The sequence below is a fragment of the Rattus norvegicus genome, chromosome 5 (genome assembly GCF_021556685.1).
Source record: "Rattus norvegicus strain SHRSP/BbbUtx chromosome 5, alternate assembly SHRSP_T2T, whole genome shotgun sequence".
NCBI classification, from domain to species: Eukaryota; Metazoa; Chordata; class Mammalia; order Rodentia; family Muridae; genus Rattus; species Rattus norvegicus.
Window position 1 is genome coordinate 137,077,018 of NC_141538.1, and position 22,209 is coordinate 137,099,226.

At 46.6% G+C, this 22,209-nt stretch overlaps 1 long non-coding RNA gene across 1 annotated transcript in view; it reads right to left on the minus strand.

The window, feature by feature from the left end:
* LOC148005999 (uncharacterized) overlaps positions 1-22,209 on the minus strand; it is a 50,292-nt gene that overhangs the window by 3,104 nt on the left and 24,979 nt on the right. Inside the window, exon 3 of the long non-coding RNA XR_015621082.1 lies at positions 4,892-4,960. This is a non-coding gene — a long non-coding RNA (uncharacterized LOC148005999). The remainder of the gene's footprint in view (positions 1-4,891; positions 4,961-22,209) is intronic.

Here is a 22,209-nt window from a genome sequence, read left to right on the forward strand (position 1 = left end):
GTATGAGATCCTGGAAGAAAGAAGGAGAGAAGGGAGGAAGGGTTGAAGGGAGGGAGAAGAGAGAGATGGAGTGAGGAGGAAGGAAAGAGAGAAGCAGCTTAGTGAAGAATTTTTTGTCGTTGGTTTGGTTTGGTTTGGTTTGCTTTGGTTTTTGGATTTTTTGATGCAGGGTTTCTCTGTGTAGCCCTGGCTATGCTGGAACTCACTCTGTAAACCACGCTGGCCTCAAACTCAGAGATCCACCTGCCTCTGCTCCCAAGTGCTGGGATTAAAGACATAGAGCCACCCCTGTCTGGCTTAAAGGGTGTTTTTTTAATGACATATGTCCCCAACACTCCTATCATTCATGAATTCTGTGGGTTGTAGAAGTTCTGAGTCTAGGGACAAAAAAACTTAAGACAAAACGCAGCTCCACATTTCTTACTGCAGGCCCAGGCCCTCAAGAAACCGTCCTTTGTGTTCGGTTAGGGTAGGGGTGTGTGGTCTGTCTGTCTGTCTGCATTATTTAAGTGCCTGGTGCACCAGGAGGCTAAAAAAGGGTGTCAGATCCCCTGAAACTGGAGTTACACACAGGTATCAGCTGCCATGTGGGTCTGAACATCAAACATCTACAGAAGCACTGAAACTGCTGGCCCACCTCCCCAGCCCCTCTGTTAATTCTTTTTTAAAACAACAACAACAGGGGCTGGGGATTTAGCTCAGTGGTAGAGCGCTTACCTAGGAAGCGCAAGGCCCTGGGTTCGGTCCCCAGCTCCGAAAAAAAAGAACCAAAAAAACAACAACGACGACAACAACAATAATAATAACAATAATAATAACTGTATGTGCATGTGCATGTGTATGTGCATGTGCCTGCGTGAATTTATGTGCTCCATGTGTGCTCAGGATTCCCCAGAAGCTGCAGATGGCATGCAATCACTGGGAGTGGCTTTCAGGTGGTTGTGAGCGACCTCATGGGTCTTTTGCACGGGCTGTAAGCACTCACTCCAGTCTCCAGTTACTCTTTTTTTGTTTTTTTGTTAAAACAACGAGGGCAGATGGAAGAAAAAACAGAGGCATGAAGCAATGCCCTTTTCCCTTTTTTGCATCGCTAGAGACTGAGCCCAGGACTTTATTTACTCCAGGCAATTACTCTGCGGAGTTACACCCAGTGATTTTCTTTCATTCTTTCTAGAATTGTTGTTGCTTTGTTTTTGAGACAAGGTCTCACTATGAAGCCCTTGGCGTCCTTGAACTCACTCTGTAGACCAGGCTGGCCTCAAATTCACATAGATCTACCTGCCTCTGCCTCCCACTTGCTGAGATTAAAAGTCTGCGTCACTAAACCTGGCTGATACCCAATAATCTCTCCCTCTCCCCCTTCCTCTTCCCCTCTCCCTCCCCCTCCCTCCTCCCCTCCCTCTCCCCCTCCCCCTCCCTCTCTCTCTCTATCTCTTTCTCTCTCTCTCTCTCTCTCTCTCCCCTTCCTCTCCCCCTCCCCTCCATCTCCCCCTCCCTCTCCCTCTCTCTCTCTCTATCTCTTCCTCTCTCTCCCCCTCCCCCTCCATCTCCCCCTCCCTCTCCCTCTCTCTCTTTCTCTCTCTCTCTCTCCCCTTCCTCTCCCCCTCCCCTCCATCTCCCCCTCCCTCTCTCTCTTTCTCCCTCTCCCTCCCCCTCCCCCTCCCCTTCCTCTCCCTCTCCCCTTCTCCTCCCCCTCCCCTTCCTCTCCCCCCCCTCCCTCTCCCCTGCATCTCCCTCTCCCCCTCCCCCTCCCTCTCCCTCCCTTTCTCTCTCTTCCTCCCCCTCCCCCTTCCTCTCCCCCTCCCCATCCTCTCCCCCTCCCCCTCCCCTGCCTCTCCCTCTCTCCCTCCCTCTCCCCCTCCCTCTCCCTCTCTTTCTCTATCTCTTTCTCTCTCTCTCCCCTTCCTCTCCCCCTCCCCTCCATCTCCCCCTCCCTCTCACCCTACCTCTCTCTTTCTCCCTCTCCCTCCCCCTCCCCCTCCCCTTCCTCTCCCTCTCCCCTTCTCCTTCCTCTCCCCCTCCCCCTCCCTCTCCCCTGCATCTCCCTCTCTTTCTCTCTCTTTCTCTCTTTCTCTCTCTCCCTCCCTCCCTCCCTCCCTCCCTCTCCCCTCCTTTTTTTAGGCAGGGTATCTTTATGTAGTCTTGACTGTCCTGGAACTAGCTCTATAGACCAGGCTGACCTGGGACTCAAGAGATCACTCTGCCTTTGCCTCTGAAGTGCTGAGATTAAAGGCATGTTTACCAAGGCCAGACGACACCAAGTAATTTATTTGACTAGTTAAGGCAAATTGCTTATGGAAGCTTTAGGGCATTTGTTCCAGGATGTTCTGGTTTGATATTAACATTAACTTAAGCACATTACAGCTGTAATGTCATTTGAAATTTCCAGGCAGTGCTCCCTCTACCCTATCAAGAGCGTGTCCTTTGGAGCTCCGTATTCTCCCTGTGCTCTAGGAAGTAGCACCTGGACTTAATGGGAGCACAAAGAACACATGTCCAGGGCTGGAGAGAGGCTCAGAGGTTAAGATCACTTCCTGCTCTTCCACACACAAGGAAGTGCACAACTACCCGTAACTCCAGCTGCGAAGGATACCTCGGGATCCCCTGTTCTGGTTTCTGAGGGCACTGCACTCAAACATATCTATGAAATAAATATGAAATAAATAGCCAGTAATGTGCAACCCGAGTGGGCTAGACTGTAAGACAGAGAACATTCTACAGATTTTCAGAAAGCCAAAATAGGACAATTGCTTGGGGCTAAAAGAACAAAGCTAGCCTGAAAAACACAACAAAATCTCATTAAAAGCGGGGGTGGTGGTGCTGGAGAGATGGCTCAGCAGTTAAGAGCACCGACTGCTCTTCCAGAGGTCCTGAGTTCAATTCCCAGCAACCACATGGTGGCTCATGACCATCTGTAATGGGATCTGATGCCCTCTTCTGGTGTGTCTGAAGACAGCTACAGTGTACTCATATACATTAAATAAATAAATGAATTTAAAAAAAGCTATGCCAGGAAGTGGTCTGTATGACTTTAATTCCAGCATTCAGGAGGAAGTGGAGGTGGATGCTATGAGTTCTAGACCAGCCTGGACTACACAATGAGTTCCAGAATAGCTAGAGCTGTTACACAGAGAAACTCTGTCTGGAAAACCCAAATAGTGTTTCTTTCTTTTGTTTGCTAAAGTGCAATGCTTTGTGTGTGTGTGTCTGTGTGTAATATATATATATATATTACACACAGACACACACACACATATATATGGGTAGGTATATGTGTATGTACATGTATGTATATATATGTGTGTCTGTATAGGGGACTACTACACTCATATACACTCGTAAATACACGTGTGTGTGTGTGTGTGTGTGTGAGAGAGAGAGAGAGAGAGAGAGAGAGTACTACTGTCACATGCATAAACACAGGTAAGTTACCTGAGCTGTCTGTCCACATTCTCATCATAATGTCGATCAGTCTGTGCCATCCAACCTCAGCCCATACCTATCAACCCATGAAGAACTTCAGGGGACATTTTTAGCCATGTGTATTGACTGAGGAAGCCAGCAGAGGGCATCAGATCCCACTGGAACTGGAGTTACACACACACACACACACACACACACACACACACACACCACACCCAAGCTTGGAGGGTAGAAATAGGAGGATTAGAGTCTTTCAAGACCATGCTTTATTACAAACTGAGTTCCAGGCCAGCCTGGGCTATGTGAAATGCAGACGGGAAGAAAGTCAACCACCTTGAACAACATAACTTTAGTACATTAAAAAAAATAAATTTAATTAAAAAAATAAAGAAAATCTAAGTTAGGAATCATCCTGGAAACAGACAGCTGAGTCCTAGCCAACCATAGCAGCAAGCTTCAGCCAATCACAGCCAGGCAAGTAACTGTGCAAAGTGTGTTCAAATAAGGCAAGTGGCACTCCAGAACAAACCCAGCTTTCTCTGTGCTTCACGGGCCTTTGATAGCCACCACTTCCCTCTTTCCATCTGCAGCAAATGTTTTTCAGACATCATTACAAGCAAGAGTAGTTCTGTGTCTGCCTCGACTCCTCTGCCCAATCACACATTCTTCCTGTATTCAATTCAAGCGTTCGATGTGACTTGTCTACATTTGTTCTCTGCAGATTGGTGCCAGACTCGGGATCCCACAGTAGAACAGCGGCCTTTGGTCTTCCTACCCCACAGCCGAGCAAGGCACTCACTAGCATCTGTTCCTCCTGCTGAAGTAACCAGAGCCATAGATGTGTTTGGCACCTAGAGTCCAAGCCTGCCACTTTGCATCCTGAGCTCTTGGGGTTCATGTGAACTGTGTTTGTAGACTGGGCTGGGTTCCAGAGTGGACCGAATCCAATAATGGACGGAATTGTATAGATGTTGCTACTGTGAATTGGGACAGACCTACCAAGTGTGCTTGGTGTTTTAGCTCACTTTTCCATTGCTCTGATAAAAACATGGACCAAAAGCAACCTGGGGAGGAAAGGGTTTGTTTGGCTTCTATGTTCCAGCCAAAGTTGATCCCTGCGGCAAATGGGGGCAAGAACTCAAGCAGGGACCTAGAGGCAGGTGCTGAAGCAGAGTCATAAGGAATGCTGCGGGTTTTCCACAGCAGGCTCAGTCCACTTCCTTATAAAACCCAGAGCCGCCTGCCTAGGTGTGGCACTGTCCACAATGGCCTAGGCCCTCCCACTTTAATCAAGAAAACACTCCACAGAGCAACCTACAGGTCCATCCCACGAAAGCAATTCCCCAGTTGACATTTCCTCTTTCCAGATGACCCCCGTTTGTGTCAAATTAACAAATAAATAATCAATCAAGCAAAAACCCATAATACTTGGAAAAAGAAAGTTAGTACGTAAAAGATGTCTACTTACAGCTAGTCCAGATGGGCACCGGGTCCTTCCACTGTCAAAAGCTCCATATCCCACCACTTAATGTGGAACCTACCAAACGAGGACATTTTGAAAGATATTAGCAGTTACTGCTCTAAACTTGTTAAAATTGCTAATCCCTGAAATCCTGGAAAGACAATAAGATCTTCCAGCAGGGACTTAGGGGGATTAAAAGCATTTGCTGCCAAGCTCAAAGGCCAAGGAAGAGTTTATTTGGGCTTATGGTCAGGGGGTTAAAGTTCATCATGTTGGGGTGATCCGGCAGCAGGCAGGCACAGTCAGTGACCGGAGCAGGAAGCAACGAGACCACATCTTCAACCCGAAGCACAGAATGCAGGGTGTTATCTACAAGGATAAACTCTGTAAAAGCCCCAAATGACACACTTCCCCCAGCAAGGCTGCACCTCCCCAAACAGCACCACTAACTGGGGACCACGGGTTCAAATACCTGAGCCGATGGGGTTTGAATGAATTTTGGTTTGAAACCACCATAATCCCTCATAGTAGAATATTCTCGGCTCCCTTGAAACCTAGCGACTTGAAACAACAAAATTTGATGCATGTTGCTAAAATTTGTTTTCTTCACGTTAAGACAGCTTTTTTCTCTTCTGACACATAGCCTAAACTGTCTCTGAACTACATTTCAGAGGGTGACCTTGAACTTATAATCCTCCACCCTCCACCTCCCACGAGCTGGAATTGAAATGACTGCCTGTGGCCAGTTTATGTAGTGCTGGGACTAGAACTCGGGGTCTCTTGCTTAATAGTTAAGAACTCTCCTAACTGGGCTACACTCTCAGGCAAAGAACACCTTTTGTGGCCTGCTAATGGAGTGCAATCAAACGTTTCATGGCCCACAGCTCAAAGACTGAAAACACCATCTTTCCCCACTATCAAAAGATTCTGAGTCCAGCGCACGCACACTGCAGCAAAACTTCAAGGTCTGGAGCCAGGGACCGACATCTCACATTTCACAACTCGAACTACCCCTCTAAGTTCCTGGTACTGTTGGAGACGTTCAGATAAATTTGATCAGAAAATAGTTTTCTGTACCCCAGACATCCTAGTGGAGGATGGTTTCCCAAAGACTTCTGCTATTAAGTAAATAATATTATGTAAATAATTATGTGAATAGTATGTAAATAATATTATGCAAATAATTATGTAAATATTATGTAAATAGCAGCAGAAGACACGGGCCAAGAATTCTGCTATTGTGAGGGTCATCACCTTTCTACAAACCATCGCCTGCTCTCTTAATCTTCCCCTTTTCATCCTGGAGAATCCATGGGTCCAGAGCCAGTGGGGTGGTTTTAGATAAAGCTCGTGCCTTAGCACGAAACTAGGGCAACTGTTGGTTTTCCAACTAATACCAAACAATCAGAAAGCAATTCTGGTTGCGCCAGTGCTTCGATGAGAGAGGGAAGAAGAAAAGTGGCCTTTGGCAGTCTGGACATCAGCGTAACTTATTTCTCTGTATCAACTTTCAAAAGCTAACCAAGACCCCCAGTTGACCATGTAACCACTCTCAAATAGAGAAAAATCTAGTGATACCTGAAACCAAGAGACTGCATTCAACAACTGGTGCTTTGATGGCTGAAAGAAATTGCTAACATAATGGCATCATACAAAACCCAGCCAGCTCTTTTATATCAGCCAGCCCCCTGATATACGCCAGAAGGGCCCACAAAAAGATTTTCCACTACTTTTGGTTGAAGTTACGCTAAGATTTTCAGACCGAGATATTGCTCGTATTCCCGCTATAACCAGGAGGTGGCAGTCGTTCCTAACCCGCGCTCGCGGGGCCTATATTGTGTCTGTGTGTTATTGGTCCATTCCCTTTTGCTTGAATCCTGCCTTTTGAAAAGCTTCAGCAGGAGTTCAGACAGCAAGGATCTACCTTCAGAATGGAGGTAGTGGTGTGGTGATGGTGGTAGTGACTTTCACGCTCAACAGAAACACCCAATGGGACAGCAAGTCACCTCGGATCTTCCCGCTCAAGTTGAGCATTGGATTTGGTAGTGAACTCATTTCTCCCCAGTACTCCCCAGAAAGCGGAAGTAAAAGGGACTCACATTGCCGTTTCTAGAGACACTGCCACCAAACACATTAAGTAAACGTCTCAAGAGAAGGCTACTGGGTTTGCAAGTGTGATGATGGTTCCCAAAGGCATACACTGCAGCCATCCCGGTGTTGGCAAGGCTGAATTCACTTATTTGCTTGTTCATCTGTTTGATTGTTGATTTTCCTGACACAGGGTCTCTGTAGCCCTGGCTGTCCTGGAACATGCTATGAAGACCAGGCTGGCCTTGAACTCACAGAGATCCACCTGCCTTTGACTCCCTTGTACTGAGATAAAGGTGATGTGGAAAAGTAGCTGGACTTTTCCTCTTTCTTTCTTTCTTTCTTTCTTTCTTTCTTTCTTTCTTTCTTTCTTTCTTCCTTTTTCCTCTTCCTGTCTTCCTCATTTCTTCCTTCCTTCCTCCCTTCCTTCCTTCTTCCTTCCTTCCTTTTTTCCCTTTCTTTCTTCCTTTCTTCCTTTCTTTCCTTCTTTCTATGAGACGAGGCTTCGTGTAGCCCAGCCTAACCTCTCCTTTTGTAGCTAAGGAAGACTGTGTGGTCGTTCTCTCCTTACCTGCTTGGCTGGTATTGTTAGCACCACACACACCCAGCCCTGTGCTGAGGATCAAACCCATGGCTCTGTGAGTGGTAGGCGAGCAGTCTGCCCTCTGAACTACATCTCTGTTTGTGTTTTAGTCCTTTGATATTTATCATCATGATCCCCTGTGGAGCATGGCTCCTAGGTCATGAACAAGTCACCCATCAAGCACTAAAAGGGCTCCCTTTGACTAGATTAACAGTTATTCAACTGAACTGGCACCATGAAAATCTGTAAATCTCACACTGAGAAAAAATATTTGTGAATCTTAGACGGAAACAAATGATCAAGGGAGGAGAGAGAGATCAGTGGTTAAGAGCACTGATTGTTCTTCCAGTCCTGAGTTCAAATCCCAGCAACCACATGGTGGCTCACAACCATCTGTAATGTGATATGATGCCCTCTTCTGGTTTTTCTGGGCACAGCTACAGTGCAGTTACATATAATAAATAAATAAATCTTTAAAAAAACAAAAAAGAAACAAACAAACAAACAAAAATTCCATTCTAGTGGATCACAAGAATATTGATACCCACAGGTGTGGTCAATCTCTCAACAGAAAAAGGCAGGGCCGAAGTTAAAAAAGGTTGACTAAAACTAAATTTGGCCTAACAAGGCTTCCATACTTTTATAAAATGGAGTGTGTATACCTGAGTCCTCACAAAAGAGACCACAGCCAAGCATTCTAGCCCTGAAGAGAAGCCCCAGAAAACCAATGTAGCAACTGGAGAGTCGTATGAGCTCTAGCAAACAACGCCATCCCGTGCTCATGATCACCAAACTTAAACTCAATGGGTTAAACAATGTGGGAGGGGCTTCTAAGACAAAGCGGTGTTTTCCATGGGACACTGAGGGAGGGAGGACATGGGGTTGGGGTTGGTGTGGACATGCTCAGATTTTGTTTGGAAGCCCCTGTAAATTCAACTAGGAATTTGCGCTTGTAACATAGAGCTGTGTGTCAGACAGCTACAGGCTGCCCGTTCCTCAAGTCACCTTCAGCAAGGCAAATGCCAGACAGAGCTGAGCTGTCTGCTCTCTAGACCAGCAGTTCTCAACATGGTGGGTTGTGAACCTGGGAAGCAGATGATCTGGAATGACAGGTTCATAGAGATCGGATATCAGAAACCCTGGATGTCAGGATTTATATTACAATTCATAATATTAGCAAAATTACAGACATGAAGCTGCAACAAAAATGAATCTATGGTTGGGAGTGGGGTTGCAACAACAGGAGGAACTTTGCAAAGTCTTGCTGCCTTGGGAAGGTTGACAACCCAGTGCCCTGGGCATGTGCAGCTTCTCTGTCTGTCATGTCCCTTCTACTCTGTGTAAATGCTTTTTTATGTCACATTTCAGGAGGCTCTTACCCTGCTCCACCTCTGCACCCTGCCCTCTGGCTGAGATCCCTGCTCAAACATTCCCCAGCGTCTCTAGCCTGCTCATGGCAGCTCTCCCAGGCAGGCAGACCCCTCCACACCCAGCTTCCTGCTTGAGCTTCCAGCTGTCTGCAGTGCTTATCTGAACTCGAGATGAGCTCATCTGCGCATGTCAGGCTTCTTCTGATTCCCCACAGCGTCTGCTCAGTGGGTTCCCGAGCTGGGCACCAAGACCTGGGTTCTCCATGCTGCCAGTGCTCTGGCCTAGTTCTTAGTGAGGCTGCAGATGAGTCCAGCTGTGAGCAAATGCCTGCAGGCAAGGACTGACTTCAAGTGCAGATGTGCTGACAAGGCCGCTATGCTGACAGAGATGTGTCCCCACCCTCCCCTTCCTGCCATCCCAGCTACTCCAGCAAGGTTAAGGCACTCTGCCCTAGGCATTCCCAGCCACTCCAGATTCTTAGGCAGGAGGATCAAAAATCCAAGGCTTCTATGAACTACTGACTCACTATGTAGACCAGGCTGGCCTCATACTCACAGAGATCTGCCTGCCTCTGCCTCCAGTGCGACTCCCTGCCCAGAGCCAGGCATTTTCTAAGTAGTAACTTCATTTAAATTCATGGAAGAACTTGACTCCAAACACAGTTATGTACTTAAATGCTGGGAACTAGGCTCTTGGGGTGGGTTTGGAGACTGGGTACAATGTAGCACATAAAGATATTTTCCATAAGAGATTTAGTGGCAATGGAGAGGTCAAATCACACACCTTCAGTTCCTTGTGGTTTGTTGTTGCTGCTGCTGCTGTTAGTTTTATTTTGTTTGTTTTGCTAGCATAGAACATTTCTTTTTTAAATTATTTACTTTATATCCCAATCACAGTTTCCTCTCTCTTTCCTCCCAGTCCCTTCCTTTCTCCTTCCACCCCTACCACCCACACACACACACACACACACACACACTCACACACTCACACACACCTCTCCTTCCTACCTCTTTTTTTTTTTTCTTTTTTTCGGAGCTGGGGACCGAACCCAGGGCCTTGCCCTTGCTAGGCAAGCGCTCTACCACTGAGCTAAATCCCCAAACCCCTCCTTCCTACCTCTTAAAAGGGGATATCAACCTGCCTTGGCCAATCAAGGTGCAGTGGAGCCTAGGCACATCTTCTCTCTTTGAGCCTAGACAGGGCAGCCCAGTTTGGGGAAAGAGATCCAAAGGCAGGCAACAGAGTCAGAGACGGCTCCTGTTCCTTTCTGTGGGGAGTGTGCTTAGCCCTCAGCTTCTGCTCATACCTGCAGCCCGTCTTCTAACCTCAAGACCCTTAGCAGGACCTCTGAGAATCCAGAACTTCTAAACTCACACCCAAGCTGGACTTTGGCTTCTCTTCCCTCACTGCTTCTCCTGGGAGCCCTTCCTTCACCAAATGCAGCCTTAGGGACACTTGCTTGGGTCACCGTGTATCAGAGCTCGTGTTAGGGCTAGAGCAATGCTCAGTGCTCAAGTCCCCTTGCTGTGCCAAGTTCCATGCACCCACAATGAAGAGCTTATGACCTCTGACTTCAGCTCCAGAGGAACCCACGCCCTCTTCACACCTCCAAGGGCACCTACATGGACATAGCATATGCACATACATACACATATAAACAAATGAAGAATCTTAAGAACTCAGTAAAGCTGGAGGCCGAGCTGTTGTTAAGTTCAAGGCCAGTCTGGGCTGCATAGTGAGACACCGTCTCACAAAACAAAACACCAGAGTGAGCCTTGGGTATGGTGAACACTCATATAATTCAGGAGGATGGGGTAAGAGAGTGGTGAATTCAGAGGAACCTGGGCCGAGGGTTAAGACAACCTCAAAACCAGACACAAGTATGCAGGTCCTGAGGGATGGGGAGTTAGACATAGTCTGATTCAGGATCCAGTGATGAGAGAAGCCAAGCTACTGAGGCCTTCCCCGCCCCTCTTCCAAACACCTCTTTGCCTGCACATAAGCAGTTTTCCACTGAGGATCTGTGTTGGAAGCATTAGTTTCTCCCGTTAGATTCCTCTGTTCTCACTATCAGTAGCCCACGACCCGGACTTTTGTTTAACTTAGAAATAGTGATATTGTCAGAGCATGAGGACTGAGATATGAAAGAGAAATTACAGGAACCCCTGCGTTGTTTACAGAATTTCCATGCCTCCCTCTTAAAATAAACAAATGATTTGTTTGTTTCTTCATTTGACTTTAAGTTTCTGGGGTAGGATTGCTCTGTGTCACCCTGGCTGACCTGGATTATCTTTATAGACAAGGCTGTCTTCAACCTCACAGAGTTCTGCCTGCCTCTGCCTCCCGAGTGCTGGGTTAAAGGTGTGTGCCACTCGGTCTGGATAAATACATGATATTTTAAATGGAAATACAACTGATGGGAATATATTAATACCAATGCATAACACAATTAAATAAGAAATTACGAAGCAGGAAGTGAATCTTCAGAGGTGTGCAATGACTGGATAAAGGCGTCCACCCTGGGCCCTGTGTACACAGGATAGCATGGGGCAGACAGCTAAGCCCTTCAGGCTTCCCCAGGAGCAGCTTTCCTGTTCTTGGATGCAACTGATCCACCCAGTGAGCTCTTCCAATCTGCCCTCTGCTCTTTAGAGCCCAAGGCCATAAAGATCTCTAATGAGCCAGACACTGGGAATGGGACCCAGGGTGAGTAAGCAGCCTGAGGCAATGGCTTATCAGAAGCACATCAAAGCCCTTTAAGGGAAAGAAGAGGCCTACCGGGAGGAGAAAAGATGCTAAGCCTAGGAAACAAGTGCTCTAGCTCCTGGCTGTCTGCTCTAGAAAGGCAGGACATGGATCTACATCTCGGGGACATTTCTACTTGCCAGTTCCATTGATCTGGTGGCATTGGAGATGGCACAGATCTCCTCTGCTGGCCATGATGACTCAGTGGGGGACAAGGACAGAAAGTACCCAATGGTCATTTGGATCAGTGCTAAGGATTGCAGCCTTGGAAAGGTTGACAACCCAGTGCCCTGGGCATGTGCAGCTTCTCTGTCTCTCACGTCCCTTCTGCTCTGTGTAATGCTTTTATATGTCACATTTCAGGAGGCTCTTAGCCTGCTCCACCTCTGCACCCTGCCTCTGGCTGAGATCCCTGCTCAAACGTTCCCTAGCCTCTCTAGACTGCTCAGGGCAGCTCTTCCAGGCAGGCAGACCCCTCCACACCCAGCTTCCTGCTTGAGCTTCCAGCTGTCTGCAGTGTTTATCTGAACTCGAGATGAGCTCATCTGCGCATGTCAGGCTTCTTCTGACTCCCCACAGCCTCTGCTCAGTGGGTTCCCGAGCTGGGCACCAAGACCTGGATTCTCCATGCTGCCAGTGCTCTGGCCTAGTTCTTAGGGAGGCTGCAGATGAGTCCAGCTGTGAGCAAATGCCTGCAGGCAAGGACTGACTTCAAGTGCAGATGTGCTGACATGGCCGCTATGCTGACAGAGGTGTCTCTCCGCCCTCCCTCTCATGGCTTTACAGGACCTTCTGCATGGTTTACTCGCCTTCCATGCCTCCCTTTTTTCATAAAACAATGATTTTTTTGGTTTGTTCATTTGTTTTTCAGCTTTTGGTTTTGGGATTTTTGCGACAGGATTTCTCTGTGTAACCCTGGCTGTCCTGGGTAACACGTAGACCATCATACATCACAATCGAATAAGAAAGGACAAAGACGAAAGTGGATGTGCAGAATTGAGCAAAGATTGGATAAAGCAGTCCCCCCCGGGCAAAGAGGATCCGAGATCCAATGTTGCCACTGGGGCAGATTCAATGAGGGCAATCACAAAGGAACAGGCGGTAACTTGGTCCTCTCCAAAGGAGTAAAGTCGGTCAAGCAACCCCATTCTCAGGTCTGCAATGCAGGGTACGGAGTTCCGTGGAATGGAAGGCTGTGTTTGATCCTCAGCGCCCAGGAAGAGAGGGAGAAGGCTGAGCAGCACCCAGAGGCCACACAATTAGTCCAGTCGTCCATTAAAAATGAGAAACCATGATTGTGAACACACTACCCATAAACGTGTAATTTTGTAGCATATAAAAGTAAAACCTGATGGGGACGGGGCACTAGGAAAGCTGATTCTCTGTTAGTGAAGTTAGGATGCCTTAAATTCAGTGTAGGATTACAACTCTAGGATGTCAAGTGTAACTCCCCAAGGAACACGTTTATCAAGTACGCAGAGAGAGAGAGAGAGAGAGAGAGAGAGAGAGAGAGAGAGAGAGAGAGTATTCATACGCCAGATATCAATATATAGGATTAAAATCTTTGACCACAAAAAGACGGCAAAGCACAAAAGGAAATAGTGTGGGAAGAGAAGCCATAGGCCCACAGAAGATGTAGCCAATGATAGAATTATGTTCCTTCTTGACAATAAATACTTTAAGATGTAAATGAATTATATTTGCAAGTACAAAATCAGAAAGAAGCTGAAAGGTTTTTTTAAATTAGGTTTTTAGTTTATGTTTATGGGTGTTTTGCCAGTTTGTCTGTCCATGTCAGAGTACAGACAGAGTGTGTTGGATAATCTGGAATTACAGTTACAAAGGCATGACCCACCTCGTGGGGGCTGGGAATCCAATCTGGGTTCCTGTGACAAACAGACAGCACTTTTAACCACATGAGCCACCACCCCCTGAATCCCAAAGATTATATGAAGGGCTCTCGACAGAAACGAAAACAGTTCTAAACAGCCATGCATCTAATGAACAACAAAATATATGAAAAATATTGGAGGAAATCCTGGCAGAAGTGAAGGAAAAACAGACAAGTCTGTTACAGCCGTGGGAGACTACTATTTACCCACTCAATTATGGCTAGAACAAACCAGATAGACGTGGAAAGAGAAGGTTTGAACCACACAAGAAAACAGTAGAACAGAAGGGTTTCATTGGAAGCTGGTGCTGGCCCGGGAAGAGCAGAGGCAGGGGGATCTCTTGAGTTCAACACCAGCCGCTACTACAGAGGGAACTCCAGGCCAGCCAGGGGCTACAGAAAGAAATCCTGTGTAGAAAAACCAGCCAATCAACCACCCAAAGAAACAAAGAAAAGCAAAAACGAATAAATTAACAAACAACCGAGAACCTGCGTTATTATTGAAGGGACCTGGCCAGATTCTCAGTGTTTCTCACTAGAAACTGTTTGATTACCAGACCAACGATCCTCGAGACAGACTCTTCTTTTTTTTTTTTTTTTTTTTTTTTTTTTTTTTCCGGAGCTGGGGACCGAACCCAGGGCCTTGCGCTTGCTAGGCAAGCGCTCTACCACTGAGCTAAATCCCCAACCCGGTGAGACGGACTCTTCTTTAAGCGGTAGAAGGAACACTAGAAATTCGGGTCATAGGTTCACCTAAACACTCAACCCATGAGAAGTAAGTTACAGGGTTCAAATCTACAACCAATAGGTTAATTTTGCTTGGGTTTGGTTTTTGATTTTCGAGCCGGGTTTTTCTGTGTATCCCTGGCTGCTCTGGACTCGTCTTGGAGATCAGGCTGGACTTGAACTTACAGAGATCCCCCTGCCTCTCTGCCTCTGGAGAGCTCTAATTAAAGGCCTGCACCATCGTGCTTGACTCATAGGCAGTTCTTTAGGACCTTCGTTCTCAACTTTCCCGTCACAGGATGACTGCTTTAAAACCCACAAGGAGGGATGGGAAAGGCAATGTGCCGAACTGTTTGCAGTGCAATCCGGGAAAGAGTCGCCATGGCTGTTAGCCTTCGTCAGGCTGCAAAACTTTAATACGGTTCTTCGGCGGTGACCAGAAGCCATAAGATTATTTTGGTTCATAACTATAATTTTTCCTACTGATATGAATCGTAATGTAGCTAATATGTAGGATATCAAATATGCGACCCTTGTGAAAGGGCGGATCAACCCTGCGAAACGGTATGCATAAACCTGTTGAAAACCACTTCCCCAAGGCTTCGTTTTTTTTTAACTTTTTTTTTTTTTCCCAGAGCTGGGGACCGAACCCAGGGCCTTGCACTTGCTAGGCACCACTGAGCTAAATCCCCGACCCCGCCCCAAGCCTTCTTGCCAGCAAATTCAAAAATCCCAAGGCCCCAACTGGATGGTGGGTACACACTGACATCACTAGGCTCCTCCCACAAAGGGGGGTGGTCCACGCAAGACCCCATAAAAGTCAAAGCCTTCTGAAGGGGTTTCTCCCATCCACCTAGATCACTTGAGCTCGTGGTTACCATCGGAGACCACTCTCTGGATCGGCTTCGGTAAGTCTCCATTCTCATTGGCAAAGTGACCAACCTGGGCTGGAACTTCTAAAGAAGGGGAGGTCAGAATTGCCAGTAGTGAGGCAGAGAGAAGTCTCTGCAGAGGTCAGGGGCAGGTATGCTGAGAGCCAGGGGGTTGTTATGCACGAGAAAAACGCAGCCTGTGTTGGAGCCTGTGCTGTGGAATTGTAATCAAAACAATTGTAATCATCACAACTGTCTTTGCAAGATGCAGTGCCAGCTCAGCCCTTCAGCAGGCCTCAAATGTGCCCACAATGCCAGGACTCATGATCCAGAAAGAAACCAGGCTGCGAGTGTGGTGACCACAACTCAAGTCCCAGCACTTGAGACAGACGCAGGAAGATATGATTTTCATGCTGGCCTGGTCTGCACACGGAGTTTTGAAATAATAATTTTTAAAATAATAAAATGAAGCCAGGCACGGTGGCCAATGTCGTTAATTTCTGAAGTACGGAGAGGAGTCAGAGGCAGATGGATCAAGGCCAGCCTGATCCACCGAGTAAATTTCATGTCAACCGGGGCTCTGTAGACACACAGTCTCAAAAATAAATACAAATTCAAATAGTCATTTTGGGGATAGAATTCTCCTCTATAGCAATTCGCTATGTAAACCAGGATAGCCTCAGACACAGAGATACATCTTCCACTGTCTCCCACGGACTGAGATTAAAGCTGTGGGCCACCAGGTCTGGGCTAGGAAAGTACTTGTGTTAATGGTCCCTCAGGTACAGGAGGTCAGAACCATGTGCATCCTGAGGGCCTGAAGGTTACAGACCAGAGCCTGTGCTGTTGTGTGCACCAGAATTCCTTCCCTGCTTCCATTTTCTCAGATACTCATCCAGATCTGGCAGGTCCACTTTGTACAAATTAGTGTTGTCACCCTAGGGTGGCTCCAGCCTGACTGTCTGGGAATGTGAGTTAGGGTCATGAGAGAGGAAGTTTAAGATGCTCTTCTGGATCTCTATTTTAAAATATTTATCTTTTGTTTTTAATATATATTCATTTTTAAAATATAGTATGTATAATAGAATACATAGTATATATAATATTATATATGAATATTAAGTATATATTTTTCTATATTGTATAATTAAAATACCATGTTTCCTAGTTGATGAAAATGAGTGTATGTGTCTCTGAGGGACAAAAGAGAGAGTTGGGTCAGCTTGAACTGGAGTCTTTCATTAGCCACAGAAGATGGCTCTTGAGATCTATTGGTTTGGAATAGTTATGCTCTGGTGTTTGGTTGGTTAAGTTGTGTGTGTGTTTGTTTCATTTTTGTGTTTGTTGTTTTTCTCGAGGCAGGCATCGCGATGACTCCCAGGCCATCTGGAATTTAGTCTTTAGGCCAGGGTGGCTCAAATCCACAGACCACCAGCATCTGCCTCGTGTGGGTGGGGTTAGAAGTCGGAGCCACCACCACTAGGTTTAAGTTAATCCCATCATGCAACCTGCCCCCACCCACAGGACCTGCTGCCCCACCCACAGGGCTTCTCACAAACCTTTATCTTATTCACACAATTTCAGTTGGCAGTGGTGACGAAACCTTTAATCCCAGCACGAGGGAAGGCAGAGCCAAACAAAGCCGATCCCTGAATTGGAGTGTGGAGTGGTCAACAGAGGGACTTCCAGGATAGGAGGGCTACAGAGACACCCTGGCCTCAAAAACAAAACAGACAAATATTAATAATGAATTAATTGAAAATAGTAAACAAAAACTGAAAAGATTCTTTGTGAAATAAAGAGCCAGGGGTTGGTGGTCCATTCTTTCACTCACTGAGTACGCAGGAGGCAGAGGCACACAGATCTATGAGTTCGAGGCCGTCCTGAACTACAGAGGGAGTTTCAGGACAGCCTGGGCTACACAGAGAGACCCTGTGTCAAATAAACTGATAATATGGGATGGAACCTTTGTTGTACGTTGGGTTTTGTTTGTTTGTTTGGTTGATTGGTTGGTGATAGGATTTCTCTATTTCATTAATTTTCTCTGTTTTGTCCACGGCATGCCCCTCCACTCTCAGCCTGCTGTGGATTTTTGAGACAAGATCTCCCTGTGGGGCTGGAGAGATGTCTCAGGGGTTAAGAGCACTGACTTCTCTTCCAGAGATCATGAGTTCAATTCCCAGCAACCACATGGTGACTCCCAACCATCTGTAATGGGATCCGATGCCCTCTTCTGGTATGAAGACAGCTACAGTGTACTTAAATAATAATAAAAAAAAAGAATCTTTTTTTGAAAAGATCTCCGTATCAAACTCTGCTAGGCCTATCCTAGGTAATAACTCTTCAGTCTTCCCCTTCCCCACAACCCCTCAAGCAACCCCGAGTCCCCTGTCTGACTGTCTCTTCAACTCCTGTCTATCAGTGATCATGTCTGTAGCATGGCTGAGTGTGTCTTCCACAGTAAATCTTGAATTTTAATCACCCATTTGTCTGATGATGATCAGACTCCTAGACACTACATGGTGTGGGTACCATAATATGTATAAATATGTACATAAATATGTAGAAACATCAAATATCTTTCCAATTTTCTTGAGGTACAGGCCCAGAAATGGATTGCTGGGGTTGTACAGCAAAACCAGCCCCTGTGTGTCAACCCCATTCTCTACAGCAATTGTGAGGTTCACCTTTCTGCTTTTCTTTTGGATTTTCAAGATGCTTTCTCTATAGACAGGCTTTCCTGGAACTCCAGGCTGACCTAGAATTCAGATCTCCTGCCTCTGCCTCCAGAGTGCAGGGATCAAAGGCAAGCATCACCATCACCATGTCCCAGCCTTCATTTTTCAGTGCCAGCAGTAGGCAAGAATTCCTATTCTTCATAGCTCAACATCTCTAGTTATTAGTGTGTGGGGCTTCTCTTTAAATATTATCCATGCCAATAATTGTCTGCTCAGTCTCCTTTCATTTCCTAAGCTGACATTGGGCATCGTCCCTGGCTTGGTACTCATTCGTGTATCTTCAGTGATATGTTTTGGGGTCCTTGGTCTCTCTGTGTTTGTGCTGTTTGAGGTGGAATCTCGGGCTTCTGCTCACAATCTGTGTTTCTTTCCCTCGCCTCCCACTCTTTTGATGTGGTGGGGTTGAAAACAGGGCTTTGGGAGTGATGTAGGAAATGTTGGTCTACGACTATCTACAATCTCCCACCTTTATATCTACTTATGATGGTTGTTATTGTTTTGTTTTTTTTCAGGGGGTTCTCTGTGTAGCCCTGGCTGTCCTGGAACACACTTTGCAGACCAGGCTGGCCTCAAACTCACCCACATCTACAGCCCAAGTGTTGGGACCCCGTGGCATGAGAAGACAACGCCCAGCTATTTATCTTTTAGGCACAATCTTTTGAATTTTCTTACTATTTACTTGGTTGGTTGATTGGTTGGTTGGTTGGTTGGTTGGTTGGTTGGTTGGTTGGTTGGTTGGTTGGAGACCCGGTTTCTCGGTGGTCCTCTGTGTTCTGGAACTCATTGTGCTGACCAGACTGGACTCATGTTCAGGGTTTCCCATCCCTTGAATCTGAGCTCTGAAGTTAACCGTAGGTGCCAGCCCTGCCTGTCTCTTTATCTTCTGGGAAATGAAAGTTTTATTTTTATATCTGGTCCGAGGACATTATAAACATGACCAAAAATGTCACGCAGAAGCCACTTTGTACCCTGAACATACACGCTAATGACAAGAACACTTTTAAAAAATCGTTGCTACTTTTTGAGTGAGTATATAAGGAAAACCTTGGAATGATGCTTGAAGGATCTAGAAATTTGTAAGTGGTTGAACTCTTTACAGACTTTACCTGGGAAAGTTATTTTTGAAGATACTAAAAACTTAGTGTCAAAATATCGAATTGCTCTCTCGTTTTCCATCGTTTAGGTTACCTTACGCTTTTCCTGGACTTTTTAGAGAATCTAAAATGTTAATGACCAAGCTGACAAGTCGATGACCTGGTCTTTGTGGTGAAGCATTTGCAAATCTTTTTAAAACAATGCTGTTTCCAACCACCATAAATCACACAGGTGCAGTAGAGACATATGTATTTCCCCAGCTTTTTAGGACTAACATGGACACTTGTCCTGTTTGTGACCTGTGGTGCTTACTCAGGACCATCCTGTCAGTCACATCAATGCAGGTATACAGGTGACAGGCTATGCAGGTATCCATCACCTGGGGTTCCCTGACTCAGCATCCTTACATGTTGGCCCTTCTCAATCTGTCAGAAGGGCCTGAGGATTGAGGGGGGCATCGGGGATTTCACTGACAAAGCCCCAAGTCTGAGTTTACTCTCCTGAGCCAGGCTGAAACAGCAGATAATATTTTAAGTTTTAGTTTTAGGACAACATTGGGGATTTCAGTTGTGCTTTCCTACCCCAGTAAAATAGGAACACTTCATTTCAAATATGAAAAGTGTCACTCGGGTCTTCCACAAAATCCTGCATAGTTTTTGCTTATTTGTTTGTTTCTCTGTTGTTTTTGAAATCAGGTTTTGCAAAGTATAGGGACTGAGCAAACCTCAACATCAAGATGCAGCTTCCTCAGCTCTCTGAGTGCTGGAGACTCAGGACTGGAGCAGAGCTGGTTGAAGCCAGTGCGTCATCATTTCAGTTGAGGCAGGAGGCCCAGGACCATTCCTTGAGTCCTTTTCTGAGACAGAGTCAGGCTGGCCTTCCCATGACCACCTGCTTTCTCTGAATTCTAGGATTTCAGGGCCCTAAATGTGTGGTTCAGGATTCTCCTTCTGAGTTACTCTCTGTGGATCTCAGGATGGGTAAACAAAGTCCCTCCACGTCCCTTATAAACCGGGGAAATACTAGTGGGTTTGGTAGCTGTTCGGGAAGACTTGAGCTCCAGGGGAAGGAAGGAATTTAGTGAGAGTGAAATGGATTTGTAATGGAATTTGAGTTCCATTACAGCTTAGGTGGGTGCTTCCTGTGCAATGCTGTGTGGTAATGAATTCTATTATAATTCTCTGCCTTAAAGATCAGCAACCTTGGTGAACCTATTTGTGAGTGGAAAGGGAGGGTCTAGGCTGGCAAGATGGCTCAGTGGGTAAAGGCACTCTCACCCAAACCTGAAACCCACAAAGTCAAAGGAGAGGACCCGTTCTTATAAGTTGTCCTGTGCCCTACACAGGTGCACTGTGGCACAGGCCAGCACAGGTGCCTGCACACATGAAACATATCACGTGGTGTGACAGTCCTACAGTGACAGACATGGAAGGTTGAGGCAGAAGGATTGTAGGATCAGAGTGTGCTTGGGCAATTTTTTTTCTTTTTTTTTTTCTTTTTTTCGGAGCTGAGGACCGAACCCAGGGCCTTGCGCTTGCTAGGCAAGCACTCTACCACTGAGCTAAATCCCCAACCCCTTGGGCAATTTTTAAAAAGGTTGTTTGGAGAGGCTGGAGAGATGTGTCATCAGTTAAGTGCATTGTCTGCTCTGCAGGGGACCCAGGTTGAATTCCCACCATCACAAGCTGTTCACAAGTGTCTGTGTAACTCCAGCTGCAGAGGATCTGATGCAGGGCCCTAGTCCTGCTTCCTGACTCTTCTGGTAATTTCAGCATGGACTTCACCACACTCATCAGTTCATGGGACTCTGCTTGCTGAAAGTGATGATGTTCAGGGAATTTGTATCATTTTCCAGCCAGCCTCTCTGCCCCTTACTGTTCTTCCAGGGAAGGAAGGCGTCAGCAGTGGAGCCAAAGTGTACACCGTGAAGGCAGTCGGCCTTGACCTTCTCCCACTGTCACGCTGGCTCAGTTACCCCCTTGCACGCTTGTTTTCCAAGTCTGATGCGTGTGTAGACTCCAGTGCAAGAGCACACACCTGCTGCTGCGTCTCTGCATACCTCCCGGCCCTGATGGCCCCGAACTGATGCCCTTCTTACCCCAGGGCAGCTCTGCCTCTGTCCAGATGTTCTCTGCAGCTGTAACTGTGGGGCACTGGAAACCAAGAATCTGCTCTGGCCACTTTCCCACCCAGCCAGAGCAGCAATGCACATCCCGCCTTCCTCACAGGAAGAGTCACTGGTTACTAAGGAATGTCACATACGTATGCACCAGACACAGCCAGCAGGACCCTGGTTATTTCTTTTTAAACACTTTCTTCCTCTCTCTCTCTCTCTCTCTTTCTCTCTCTCTCTCTCTCTCTCTCTCCCTCTCTCTCTCTCTCTCTCTCTCTTCTTCGTTCCTTCTCTCTTCCCTTCTTGTTTAGACTTAGTATTTGGACTCTCTATAGACCAGGATGGCCTGCATCGTTCATTGTAGACCAGAATTTCCTGGAACTCAAGGGTAGGCTGGCCTCTGCCTCCCTAGTGTAGGGATAAAGATGTGCACTGCCCTGGTGTATGTCATGCCCTAACCTACCTGCTTTCCCAGTTGCCACCTCTGCCCAGCTATTTATTTTTCTTAAACACAATCAGTTATTGATATGATTTTATCCTTTGGTTTTTCAGGAACGGTTTAGTGGTTATCTTGCCTGACTTGGTACTCACTCTGCAAACTGGACCTGGCTGGGAACACAATCTCTTTATTTTGGGTGTGAACCTCCCCTTCAATGGCTGAGCCAACTCCACACCCCCATCTCCTTTAAAGGATATGTTTGGTTTCTACTTCCTTAGTGTATTTTCCCCACCATTATGTCCGTGCACCACACGCATGCAATCCCAGGTGATCCTGGACTAGGGCATTGCATCAGATCGTCTGGAGCTGGAGTTACACAGACAGTTGTGAACAGCCACGTGGGTGCAGGGAATTGAATTGGGTCCCCTGAAGAGCAGACAATGCTCTTACCTTAATGACTCATGTCTCCAGTTTCTACTATGACTTTTCCCCTAAATGTCCAAGCACACTTTGATTTTACAATCCTTCTGCCTCAACCTTCCACGTAGCTGGACTTAGAAGACTGTCACAGGAGGTGGTATGTTTCCTGTGTGCAGGCAGGAGTGCTGTCGTGTGCCACAGTGCATCCGTGTAGGGCACAGGAGACCTTACAAGAACAGGTTC